Below are 12,122 nucleotides of genomic sequence, written 5' to 3'. Positions count from 1 at the left end.
AGGCATGATTGGTTTTGAAATGTGAGGACATGAGATTTGGGAGGTATGGAAGGACATGGTTTGACTGCGTCTGCACCCAAGTCTCATCTTGAATTCCCATGTGTTGTGGGAGGGACCCAGTGGGAGGTAATTGAATCATGGAGACAGGTCTCTCCCATGCTGTCTCACAATAGTGAATAAGTCTCACAAGATCTAATGGTTTTCAAAAGGGGAGTTTCCCTGTACAAGCTCTCTTCTCTTGTCTGCCACCATGTGAGATGTGGCTTTCACCTTCTACCATGATTGTGAGGCCTCCCCAGCCATGTGGGACTGTGAGTCCATTAAACCTCTTTCTTTTGTAAATTTCCCAGCCTTGGGTATGTCTTTATCGGCAGCATGAAAACAGATTAATACAAGTGGTCACATGGAGATGCTCAGGTCAGTAGTCCTGGCTAAGCCCATTCTTCAGTCACCCCAATCAGATGCGAAACATATGAGTAAAAAAAAATCATCTCGGAAGTAGATTCTCCAGCCCTAATTATTCCAGCCCTGATAATTTGAGACACACCCAGTTATAAGAGACATCTCAGATGTTATGAAACAGAGAAGAGCTATTTGCTTTTTCTGAATTCTTGATTCACAGAATCCATGAGCACAATAAAATGGTTATTCTATACCACTAGGTTCTGAAGAGGTTTGTTACACCTCTCCCTAGGAATGAAGGAAGAGGAAAATGAGTTAGAGGACAAGGCAAAAAAATCCACTGTTCTCCCAATCACCCAGAAGCCAACAATTGGGATCATCCTGAAAAGGCAAATGAGATATCTCCTGCATGACCTTCAACTTGGGTGATAGAACCCCAAAGGCTTCACCAGTTCACACCCGCAGACCTGGGTCCTCTGAGCCACTTTGGGGCTTGCCTTACCATATATAGCGTATCATTGAAAATCCAGCTGTAGTAATACTATGAAACTAACACCATTATTCTAATTTTACCCTTAAGATAAACCTTTGCAGAAAAGAATGCCCTGCAGAGTGTATCAGATGATCCAGGAAATGTCACTACAGAAACGCCAAGTATCTTGGTAGCATCATTCTAATTTCTATGAGGCAATATTGCTACAAGGTGTGATGAATACCAGTATACCACCAAGCAACTTGGATTTCTATGACATCTCTCCTCCCGGAAGTGTGCTGGTGTGCAATAACTTGGGGCTTACAGTGAATTAAGGGCTGTGAACTTGCTGACATACACTGGCAGCCAGGCTGGGATCAGCCCACAGGAAGAGAAAGAAAAGCAAATCTTCCTCCCTGCTGTAAATGATCCCTCTGCCATTGGGAGTTCTCAAGTCTTTGTGAACCTATGTTTGCTAAGATCCTTGGCCAATCTAGTTAAAACCAAATACTAGTTAAAGCCAAAACCCATACCCTGTTTAACCCATTAGTGGGTGTACTTCTTGAAATACAATCTTGCATTACCTAACAATGACACATTCTGAGAAATGTGTAGTTAGGTGATTTTGTCATTGTGTGAACCTCATATAGTGTACTTACACGAATCTAGATGGTATAGCCTCCTACACACCTACACTGTAAGATATAGCCAGTTGCTCCCAGGCTGCAAACCTGCACAGCATGTTACTATACTGAATACTGTAGACAACTCTAACACAACGAACAGAAAAGGTGCAGTAAAAATACAATATTACAGTCTTACAAGACCACCCTCATATATGTGGTTTCACATTGACCAAAACGTCATTATGTGATGCATGACTACATATTATACGACTATAATTTTTTAAATTGTAAATGAATTTATTCTGAAGATCAAACTAGATTTGCTCAATGCTCACTTGGTAACTCTTGCAATAGCTTTTAACCAAATGCAATAAAGACTAGACCAAGGTTTATTGATGGAATGAGAGAGCAAATGAGAAGAAGCTTTAACATTCACATAATTAGATTTTATTTAGAAATGCTTGTATCTGTTAAAACCATCATCAAAAGGTAGCTAATTTTGTTGAAACTTGACTGACAGAATACGCTTTTCCTTACCAAGTGGTTGAAGTTTAAAGTTTCCAATGCCCACTAGTAATCTTTTCTCAGCCCTGCCCCCACTTGCCACCACTCCACTGACCTCTTTGCTAGAAAGATTCCGTGTTTAATATTTTCTTTCATTGTAAACTGCATCCTTGTCAAGCTTTGGGACCCATTTCAATATTGATATAAGTAAAGTTGGTCTGAGAAATAAAGTCCCAAAGGCTATTCTCAAGGATCCCTGCAAATGTATTTTATCCAAGGAACAGTTCATTATTTTTTCCTTTGTTTTTGTTTTTTGAAATGGAGTCTTGCTCTGTTGCTCAGGGTAGAGTGCAGTGGCACGCTCACTGCAACCTCTGCCTCCCGAGTCCAAGGGATTCTCTGGCCTCAGCCTTCTGAGTAGCTGGGATTATAGGCGCCCCCCCACCTCACCCAGCTAATTTTTGTATTTTTAGTAGAGAGGGGTTTCACCATCTTGGCCAGGCTGGTCTTGAACTCCTGACCTCATGATCCACCCGCCTCAGCCTCCCAAAGTGCTGGGATTACAGGTGTGAGCCACTGCTCCTGGCCAGTCATTAGAAATCATTAGGTTTTCTTAATGCACTGGGATACTTTCCAGATGACAAAACCCACTAAATAGACAACAGGATAGATTGTAAAATGCATAGTTCTAAATGATAGCTTCACATTAAGTGGGAGACTTTCAGTATAATTGGAACTGATATCATCTAGTGCTCCCCAGGGTGTTTGAAATGATACATTCCAGCTCTCTATTCCATGATTAGTCTATTAGTAAACTTTATCTTGAATATTTTGATTTTTAGTTCCACTGGCACTCTCCCATCACTAAATATTACCTACATACTTCACACCCTTTAACATCAGCATTGAAATACTAAGATTTACAGAAAGTCCCTTTTGCCTTAGGATATTTCTTTTTTTTTTTTTTTTTTTTTTTTTTTTGAGGCGGAGTCTCGCTCTGTCGCCCGGACTGGAGTGCAGTGGCCGGATCTCAGCTCACTGCAAGCTCCACCTCCCGGGTTTACGCCATTCTCCTGCCTCAGCCGCCCGAGTAGCTGGGACTACAGGCGCCCGCCACCTCGCCCGGCTAATTTTTTTGTATTTTTAGTAGAGACGGGGTTTCACCGTGTTAGCCAGGATGGTCTCGATCTCCTGACCTCGTGATCCGCCCGTCTCGGCCTCCCAAAGTGCTGGGATTACAGGCTTGAGCCACCGCGCCCGGCCGCCTTAGGATATTTCTTAGAGTTATAGATTCTCTTCCTAAACATCTAGTTAAGTATAAGGCAAGAACCTATCAGCCAATACATCTTTCAAATAAATTTTTAAAAGGTGTTTTCCAAATAATACTTTTGATTTTACCAACTTATAACTACTCTGGAAAAATTACTTTCTTTTGCTTAAAACTTTAAAATGAAGTTTCTTTTAGATATCTATTCCTTTTAGATTATCTGTTGTGACCCTTTAAAGCGACGATTTGCAACCTATTTGGCACCAGGGACTGGTTTCGTGGAAGACAATTTTTCTATGGGTCAGGGTGGGTCGGGGGTGGAGAATGTTTTGGGATGAAACTGTTCCACTTCAGAACATCAGACATTAGTTAAATTCTCATAAGGAGCATGCAACCTAGATCCCTCACATGCGCAGTTTACAGTAGGGTTGGCGCTCCTATGAGAATCTAATGTGGCCACTGAACTGACAGGAGGTAGAGCTCAGGCGGCAATGCTCTCTTGCCCACCACTCCCCTCCTGCTGTGCGACCCGGTTCCTAACAGGCTGTAGACCAGTACTGGTCCATGGCCCAGGGGTTGGGGACCCCTGCTTTAAAGGTGAAGGGCAGAACAGGCTAGTCCTATATCTACTAACTAGCCTGCAAATAGATTCTTAATGGAACCACAGTTAGAGCAGTCATTCTTATAAAACAGAAGGTTTAGGTATTAGTGCTGGGTTTGCCCCTAACTGCCTGACCTTGGATGAATCACGTCACCTCTTTGGACTTCAGCTTCCTCATCTACAAAATTAAGTTCAAAACAGAAGACCTTGCAAGTTGTTTCTTGTCAGCACAGATATTAGTTGTGCTTGAGTATTTATAATTCTTTAACTCTTGCTCTAATGTGTGTGTCATCCAGTTCAGTAATTCAACAAGCCATGACTTACTGAGCCACTGCAAAATGAAAAACACATGCTTGGCACCATACGTGATACCAAGATGACAGACGCAGAACCTCCACTCAAGGAATCCCAATTTAGCTGGGAAGATAGGACCAAGACATGAAGTTGTATGATGTCACCAAACAATGTACAAATTGGCCCCAGTGTCAATCTTTGACTGTTCAGCTGCAGATTTTGAAGGCCTCCCAACAGCTCACCCTTTCTAAACCGGGAGGCAATAAGAACCAAGTTTAGCAATGTATTAGAGGACAGATCCTCACTAGCTTGGTCTATAATCCTGAAGTGGGTATCCTGAACCCCACTCCCCTGCCACAGACACCCAGGTGCTTTCAAGTAAACACTGCACAATCCATATGATAGTTTTTTTCTACTCTGTTTTCTTATGAATTTTATCAGTTAGTGTGCAGGCTAAGGTGTTGCATCAGAATCCCACAAATTGGAGTCGCTTAAATTAGAAGTTTAACTATTTCTAATGTAATAATGGTCCAGAAGCTGGTAGTGTAGTTCTATTGTCCTCTACACCTGGCTTGAATTTCTGGACCCAAGAAAGCTGTTGCAATTTCATACATTAATGTGGTGATGGCAATGATGACCGCAAAGTGTGAAAATGGTGATGGCAAATGGTGATGGCAAAGCAATGGTGATAGCAAAATAACTTGAGTGCCACAATCTTGAAGAGTGAGTATGGTGTTTAGGTAAATAAATTATCGAGGGCTTTGAATTTATTTAAATAACCAAAATCAAGCCTATCTCAGTGCTTCTCCCCAAAATTGTGTAACCGAGAGTGTTTTCATAGATGTGTTCCTAATTTTCTCTAAGAACTTGTTTTTCTGCTGATGAAGAGCATTTGAAGTGGAAAAGCATAGAGCCTCAAGACAGCAAAACCAGGGGTTGGGGGAAACTCAGAGGTAGTGTAAATGATACAACCATACTGAAATGCAGCCAAGAAGTTTGCATTAAGAGATTTGCTGCTGTTTGGGCAGAAAGAAGACTGATGTTTGCATTCAGCCTCTCCTGATGTGTTGTGTAGTGGGATTGTTTTTAAGCTTGAAAATACTTTAACAGGCTGTTTCCAATGTACAAACTTAGAAGTCCCAACCTCTGTTGAAGAAGGAAGGAGGGGCGACAGTTTGTAGAGAGATGCAAATAGACACTTCAAAGTTAATAATATTCACAGTCTCTAGTAAGTAAAAAGGGGAAATGTGGAGAGAACAGAAGTAATCATCTGCAACATTCAAAGATCTGGGGAAATTGGGTCTAGATGAAATCATCCTGATAGTGGAGTGTATCTTTTGGGGCTACCTTGGAGAAAAGGACATTACACCTTATACCTCTAGACTGAATATATGTGATAACGAATTCATGAGCTTGAGAATGTACCTATGACATTTCTTCTACTATAAACATAATACTTATATAAATGGGATGTTTTCAGAGCCACAGGAGGGGAAGTAAGACAGAGCAGCTGAGCAGGTGGTATATTTTTCTTTGTGAAATGGCATAAAGTATCCTGTTCCATAATTGAATTCCCTCAAAGTCATTTTAAAGCAAAGTTTTCCCCAAATATTTATATGGAAAAAAATATGCTTATAACCAAATAGAATGTTATTCTAATCAGAGTTTCCTCCAAACTAAGTTGGTCTTTCCATCACTAAGTTTCTTCTTCCAGTCATTAGAGCCAAGCACAAGATACACTGGTTTTTCTTAACCTCCCTATATCTAAAAACCTGAAAACAACAACAATAAAAACATACACATACTTCTGTATTATTGGTATCCTAATCAAATCTATTTGTTCAGAGATCAAGCCAGACTGATACATTAAACGTTAACATAAAATCTATGATCATTTGGCCTTAGATTTACAAATCCTAAACTTGGTGATAAATATAAATTTATCTCACTTTGTGAGAGATTTATTTCCAAAAATTATGTGATGAACATGTTATCTTAAATACTCTAACTGAAATGTGTGGTGTATGATACAGAGTGAATAGCTGCACCTAAAAACTGTATGTTCACAGATAGGTTTTCTGAAAGCAAGCTGCAGATGCACATAGAGAAGGCAGAAACTGGCCTCTGCCCCCTCACTCTGAAGCTCGTGTTGAAGCCACCTCCCTAGATAGCAACACAGAGCAGCAAGTGTGCTGAAACACTAGCTCCTTTCTATTCCATTTCTCCATCCAGTGTTACCCTTTTAGCCAAGAACCACTTCTCAACAAAGTGATTTGTCGCCCAAGCTGTATCACTAAGCACCACTGAGCCTCCAGCTGGGTAACCTCTCTAGACTTTCCCCTTTTATGTTTAAAGCATGCACTCGAACAAAGGTGGACCCTACTCTATCAGGCCTTCACTTCCACAGTAGCAGGTTCACTGCGATTCTCTTTCAAGGCTAAAGTCATTGTAATAACCTACTCCAGAGATCTACTTGGCACTCAAGCAACTCAGAAATTTAAGGAACAATGCTTTCGTTCTGAGTACTGTGATTTTGTTTCAACAAAGCTCCCAGACTGAGCTCTCTTTCTCATTTTCAGGTGAGGAGGGCCTTGTGTCTCCACCATTCATAAATCTCAGATTTGAAGACTGCGCACGAGTAACCCAGGCTGTGATCCATACTCTCATCTCAGCGAACACTTGCTGTTTACAGAGGGCAAGCTGCTTTTGTGTGATTCAAAGCATTACTAATTAAAACCTGTTACCAACCTAAGGGCAGATATATTCTCCTCTAGAGCAGCATTTGTCTGTCCCATTAGCATTAATGGGAGTAACAAAAGTGCATCAAGAGGAGAATGGTCCCCTTGGGTCTTTGAACTTAAGTCTACTTCAAAACTGAAACCGATATATACAATGGTATCATTGATGCCATTAAAAATCATTATACTTTACTGCAACTTTTATAAAAGTAATTGTAAGCTTCATGAAATATACTTGGCTCATGGGAGTTGTGCATTATTAGGCTGCAACTGGACATGATATAGTAAATTACACTATAATACTTGAAAAATATTTTGGCCAGGGGAATTTACTAGAGCCCAGTACAGTTTATGCAGAGGTCTATGTTCATAAAGACAATTAGCTTGGGTGGATTTTAAAGGCACATGTAATTCTTTGCTAAAATTTAGGGAAAGGTCTGGCAAAGGATGCAACTTAGTGTCTATGTTTACAATAATATGTCTTAATGGGCTGCTATAAAATACCATCACCTTGTGTCTCTATAATATTCTTCATTTGCATAGTCTTAAATGCTTTACGGGTGTTATAGAGCTGATGTTCCAATTATTTTAGAGAGAGAAAGAGGCGGGCATTTTTTTCCAGACTGTGAAACTGAGGCTTAGAGAAGCCACATGGTGACCAGGGTGAGGGACTACTAAAAACGAAGGATTCAGGTGTCTACCTGACATGCCAATCTAAAGGATTAAACTGGTGGAGAGCCAGGGCAGCAATGCCCTCCATTTCCAAGCTAGAGGCCCTTGTCTGCATAATTAGCTGTTGCATTCACTGTCGTGGGATGCAGCTCAATTTAATGGCCTGGATTGGTGACCTCATTAGCCATGAGACCATGAGCAAATTTAACAGTTTCCTAGTATGTAAAATAGAGATTACAAAGTACCTATTTTGTGGGGTTGTTCTGAAGATTAAACAATTTAATGCACATAAACCTCTGTGAATAGTATCTGGCACATAGTAAGCACTCAATAAATGTGAGTCATCCTCATTAACCTTTAAGCCAGACAGGGCTGTGTTATCTGTAGGGAAATAGTGCACAGAGAAGGTTGATTGGCAGAGAGAACTACATCCCTTACTTCTGATCTCCCCAGAAACCAGTTCCATCTTACTCTATTGCATCACCAAAGTCTCATGGGCTTACAGCTTTAGACCCTCTAAAAATATAAGTTGCCTGGGAAAAGCAATGCACCATTCCCAGTGTCTGACATGTGTGCCACGATGCACTTAACTTCAACACGTCCCTTCCTGAGAACAGAGAGAGATGGTGTTCCCTGGACCCTGCAAAGAAGGGGTGGACCAAAAAGCCAAGGTTGGCGCCTACACCCTAGCCTAGAGCCAGCTCTGACCTCAGGGTTGTACCTGCTGGCCTATATATAGTTAGCCACTGATTTCTCACTAGTAAGTTGTGTCTGCAACTTCTGAATCTGCCTAGTATCACCTGAACCAGAACTCCAGTGGTCTGAGGTCTTTTCAGTAAAGGAACATTGGGTCACAGCTCTGGAGGTGCTGCAGGCTGGAATACCAGGGCTGTCAGAAATGCCTCTTTTCATTGTTTCGTGTGTGTGGCTGCCTGGCCAGTCCTGGGACAGGAAGAAGAGCACGAGGAAGGCCTCTCCTGTCCTTTAAGTCCAAGCAGTTAATTTGTCTCCTCTATCCTCCCATGCCATTCTAGTGAGCTCTAACACATCTCACATTTTACTGAAATTTTCTATGGTTTTGTCCACTGAATTGTAAACTTCTAAAGGAGAGAGACCATATTTTATTTATCTTTGTACTAGTACAGTGCCAATATTAGTGGACACTCAAACATTTATTAAATACAAAACTTCTGGGCAAAGGAGTTTGTCAAATCATCTCTTGGAAACATGAGTTTTAAAAGTACTCCCACAGTTCTTAATTCAGGTTTGAGTTTTGTAAGTCTGTTCCTCAGTGTTCTTAAAGGTGATTTGATTTGCTTCAAAGTTGCCTTCAGATTCCTTAGCTATCGAGCAATTACATAAATGCTAAATTGAACATTTTTTTTCTTATTTTTAAATGTCAGCAATAATAAACTAAGTCTGTTTTTGCTTTTTAAATATAATGAAAGTAAAATTAGACCACCAGATCAATTTTGCAGATTATTTTTATATCTCTGGGATTTAAGCAAACTAACAAAAACTGTGGTCCCCAGAAAGCTTAAGAAGAGTTTGAAACCACAGACTTAATAAGTTTTTTTATATCTATTTAGCATCTCAATAAACCTTATCAACCCTCTTTCATTCCACTGGCAATTTTCTGACCTCCAAGTTGAAGACTTGAGCCCTGAATTCTGCTCATGGGTGAGTAATCACAGCAAGCCTGTAGCAGAACCTATCCTCAAACCACAAATATATCATCTTCAGCATTGTAAATCAAAGCCTCAAAGAGCATCATTTAGCCTGCAGCTAAAATTGCTTGTTTATCAGATGGTGCCTGGTTTAGCGTGGAGCAGTCCCTTGTAAATCTCTAGGACCTTTTACAGCATATACTTAAGCAAGCACATCGGCTCCTGGGAGGCTTTCTAAGAGTTTTAATGACTGTGGGCTGCTAAAAGATCCAGGCCTTGGTTTAGCTAAAGTGGCTAGGGGTACAGTTTGGCTCCATTTTGTAAACTCACAAAGATAAGGCATCTGCCTGCTCCAAAGTGAGAGTGAGCATTTGTTTTTCAGGAAATCTTTATATCCAAAGTGTTAATGTTCTTGTGGCTTTGGCTATTTTGACCTTTTGTCTGCTAACTTTTGATTTACTGAGGGAGAGAGTTCTTTTTCTAGGCTTTATTGCCACTCTGGAAAGACAATGAAATGCATGTGATTCTGCAAAATTACATGAAAAAAAACTGATTTTGGATTAACACTGTACACATCACATACAATGGTAATGGATTCCCACTCCCTGCCCCCACAGCCTCTCTTTAGTTACATTCAAAAGTAAATATGTGCCCATGCTTCTACCACAGAGCAATTAATGTGTCCACTGCAGACGCTGCTGGCGACTTGCTCACCTCAGCATTTCCTTTCTAAGAAAGAGAACAGTTTATAGATTCTGGTCATGTAGCTGAAGGTAGCAAAGGGAAATTGTCCACCAAATTCCCATTGGTTTAAAAACCTAGCTACTTGCTAAAGTCATGAATAGCTTATTGACTGAATGTACCACCAAGGACCCCACAGCCCACCAACTACTTTACTGATAGACAGTGGAAGAGCCCTGATGAAATTCACTAATTAAAGAAATCTTTACATGGTTCTTTCTTATATAACCCATCTCTTTGATACAAGTTAATTAAAGTACTCTTCAAAACCCTCACCTGACATGGAAAAAGTTCCCTAGAGAGTTGGAGGAGAAGCAAAGCACATTTCAGGGGCTCTTCTCTTGTTTTCAGGCAATGATAAATTGTTTCCATGCTAATTTTACAGCCGCCATGGTCTAGGTTTTGAAAATCAGCCTATTTTTTTCTAATACCATGTTCCCTTTTCACAAGCCAAAGATTAATGTTTTTGCCTTTGCCCCATTAAGGGTAAAGAGCTTTATGTTTTGTGTGTGTGTGTGTGTGTGTGTGTGTTTTAATTTTGGAGGGTTTTGCTAGTAGTTTTACTGTTCTCCAAACAAGCACACTACTATAGATAAGCTGTTCCCCACCAGGCATCATTTTGATGAAGGGCATTCAAGCTGGGGACTCCTGAGGATAAGTATACAATACTTGTCATAAAAGCTAAAAATATGTGCACCTGTTGCATTCTGCTAAAATCACAACAAGCTGGCATAGCACTTGGGAAATAAAAGCTTAAACGACTCATATGCTTCCTGAAAATTGACTTTATACATTTATTCCTCCAAAACCAGGTCTGAGAGACAGTTTGTAATATTCAGACAGAAGACAGATGATGCTAGAGAGTTCTTGAATTTTTTTTTTTTTTTTGAAATAAGGTGGTATAGTACCGTTCCTCTTTCCTGGTGACCACATTTTTAGCCCCCACTATAACCCCTATATGGCAAGGAATATGGTATGAGAACCTTCTTGGAATGTAACATTACAAAATACTTATTTCATTCATGAATTTTATGCAAAAAATCCATTTATTGAGCATCTATTATGCACAATGCTGGGCCCTGGAACAAAATTTTCATATTCTCATTAAAGCATCTAGTCTAGTAAGAGAGTGCATCCATTAACAAAATAATAACAAAAAAATGTGAAATCACAACTTGGATAAGAGCTATGAAGAAGAGATACAGAACACCGCAAAAGAAGTCTCCATCTAGTTTAAAAAGTCAAAACAAAAGCTCACCTGAGAAAATAATACTGGAATCAGAAACATAAATCAGAGTTATCAAGACAAAGAAGGGAGGAAAGAACATTTCTAACAGGGAGAATAGCATGTGCAAAGGCACTGTGGAAGGAGCGAACTTAGAGGGGGCCAGTCTGACTGAAGAGGAGACCTCAAAAAGGCATATGAGTTTGAGATTGGACCTTACTTCTCAGTCCATATTAAGGGTTTTGCATTTATCTTATGTGTAATGGGAATCACTGAAGCATTCTAAGCAGAATGTGATTCTAAGCAGAATAACATACCCAAGGCTGCATTTAGAAACAACAGCAATAGCTACATTTGGAAAAGATTGCAATAGCTATGGGGTAGAAAAGAGATTTGGGGCAGCCAGGACTCATTCTGGAGAGGTGAATTATCAGGGAATTTCAAGGACAAAGGTGGTGATGTTGGAAATTAAGGGAGAAGTAGACAGATTTGAGAAATATTTAGAGATAAAATCAATAGGACTTAGTGAGTGGACATCCAAGGTGATAGGAAAGAGAGGTGTCAGGAATGACTACTATGCTTCTGTTGTGCATAATTGAATGGCTTGTGGTGTCATTTAGTATCCTTGAGGAGACTGGAAAGGACCAGGTTTGGGGACAGTAAAGAGTTTGAGACATGGTAGATTTGAGGTGGCTCCAGAATATCTAGAGATATTAGGTAGGAATCGGATAAACAGGCTTGGAGCTCTCAGGGCTCTCTGAGCTAGAAATATAAATCATGAGACATCCATGTGGGGATGGCCACTGAGGCTATATGCATTAGTTTCTTAGGGCTGACATAATAAATTACCACAAATATGGTGACTTAAAACAACAGAAATGTATAGTCTAATCATTTCTGAGGCTAAAAGTCT

The sequence above is a fragment of the Trachypithecus francoisi genome, unplaced genomic scaffold (genome assembly GCF_009764315.1).
Source record: "Trachypithecus francoisi isolate TF-2019V2 unplaced genomic scaffold, Tfra_2.0 Lachesis_group13, whole genome shotgun sequence".
Lineage (NCBI taxonomy): Eukaryota > Metazoa > Chordata > Mammalia > Primates > Cercopithecidae > Trachypithecus > Trachypithecus francoisi.
The sequence above is the reverse complement of the archived record's forward strand: the minus strand, read 5'-3'. Positions refer to the sequence as shown.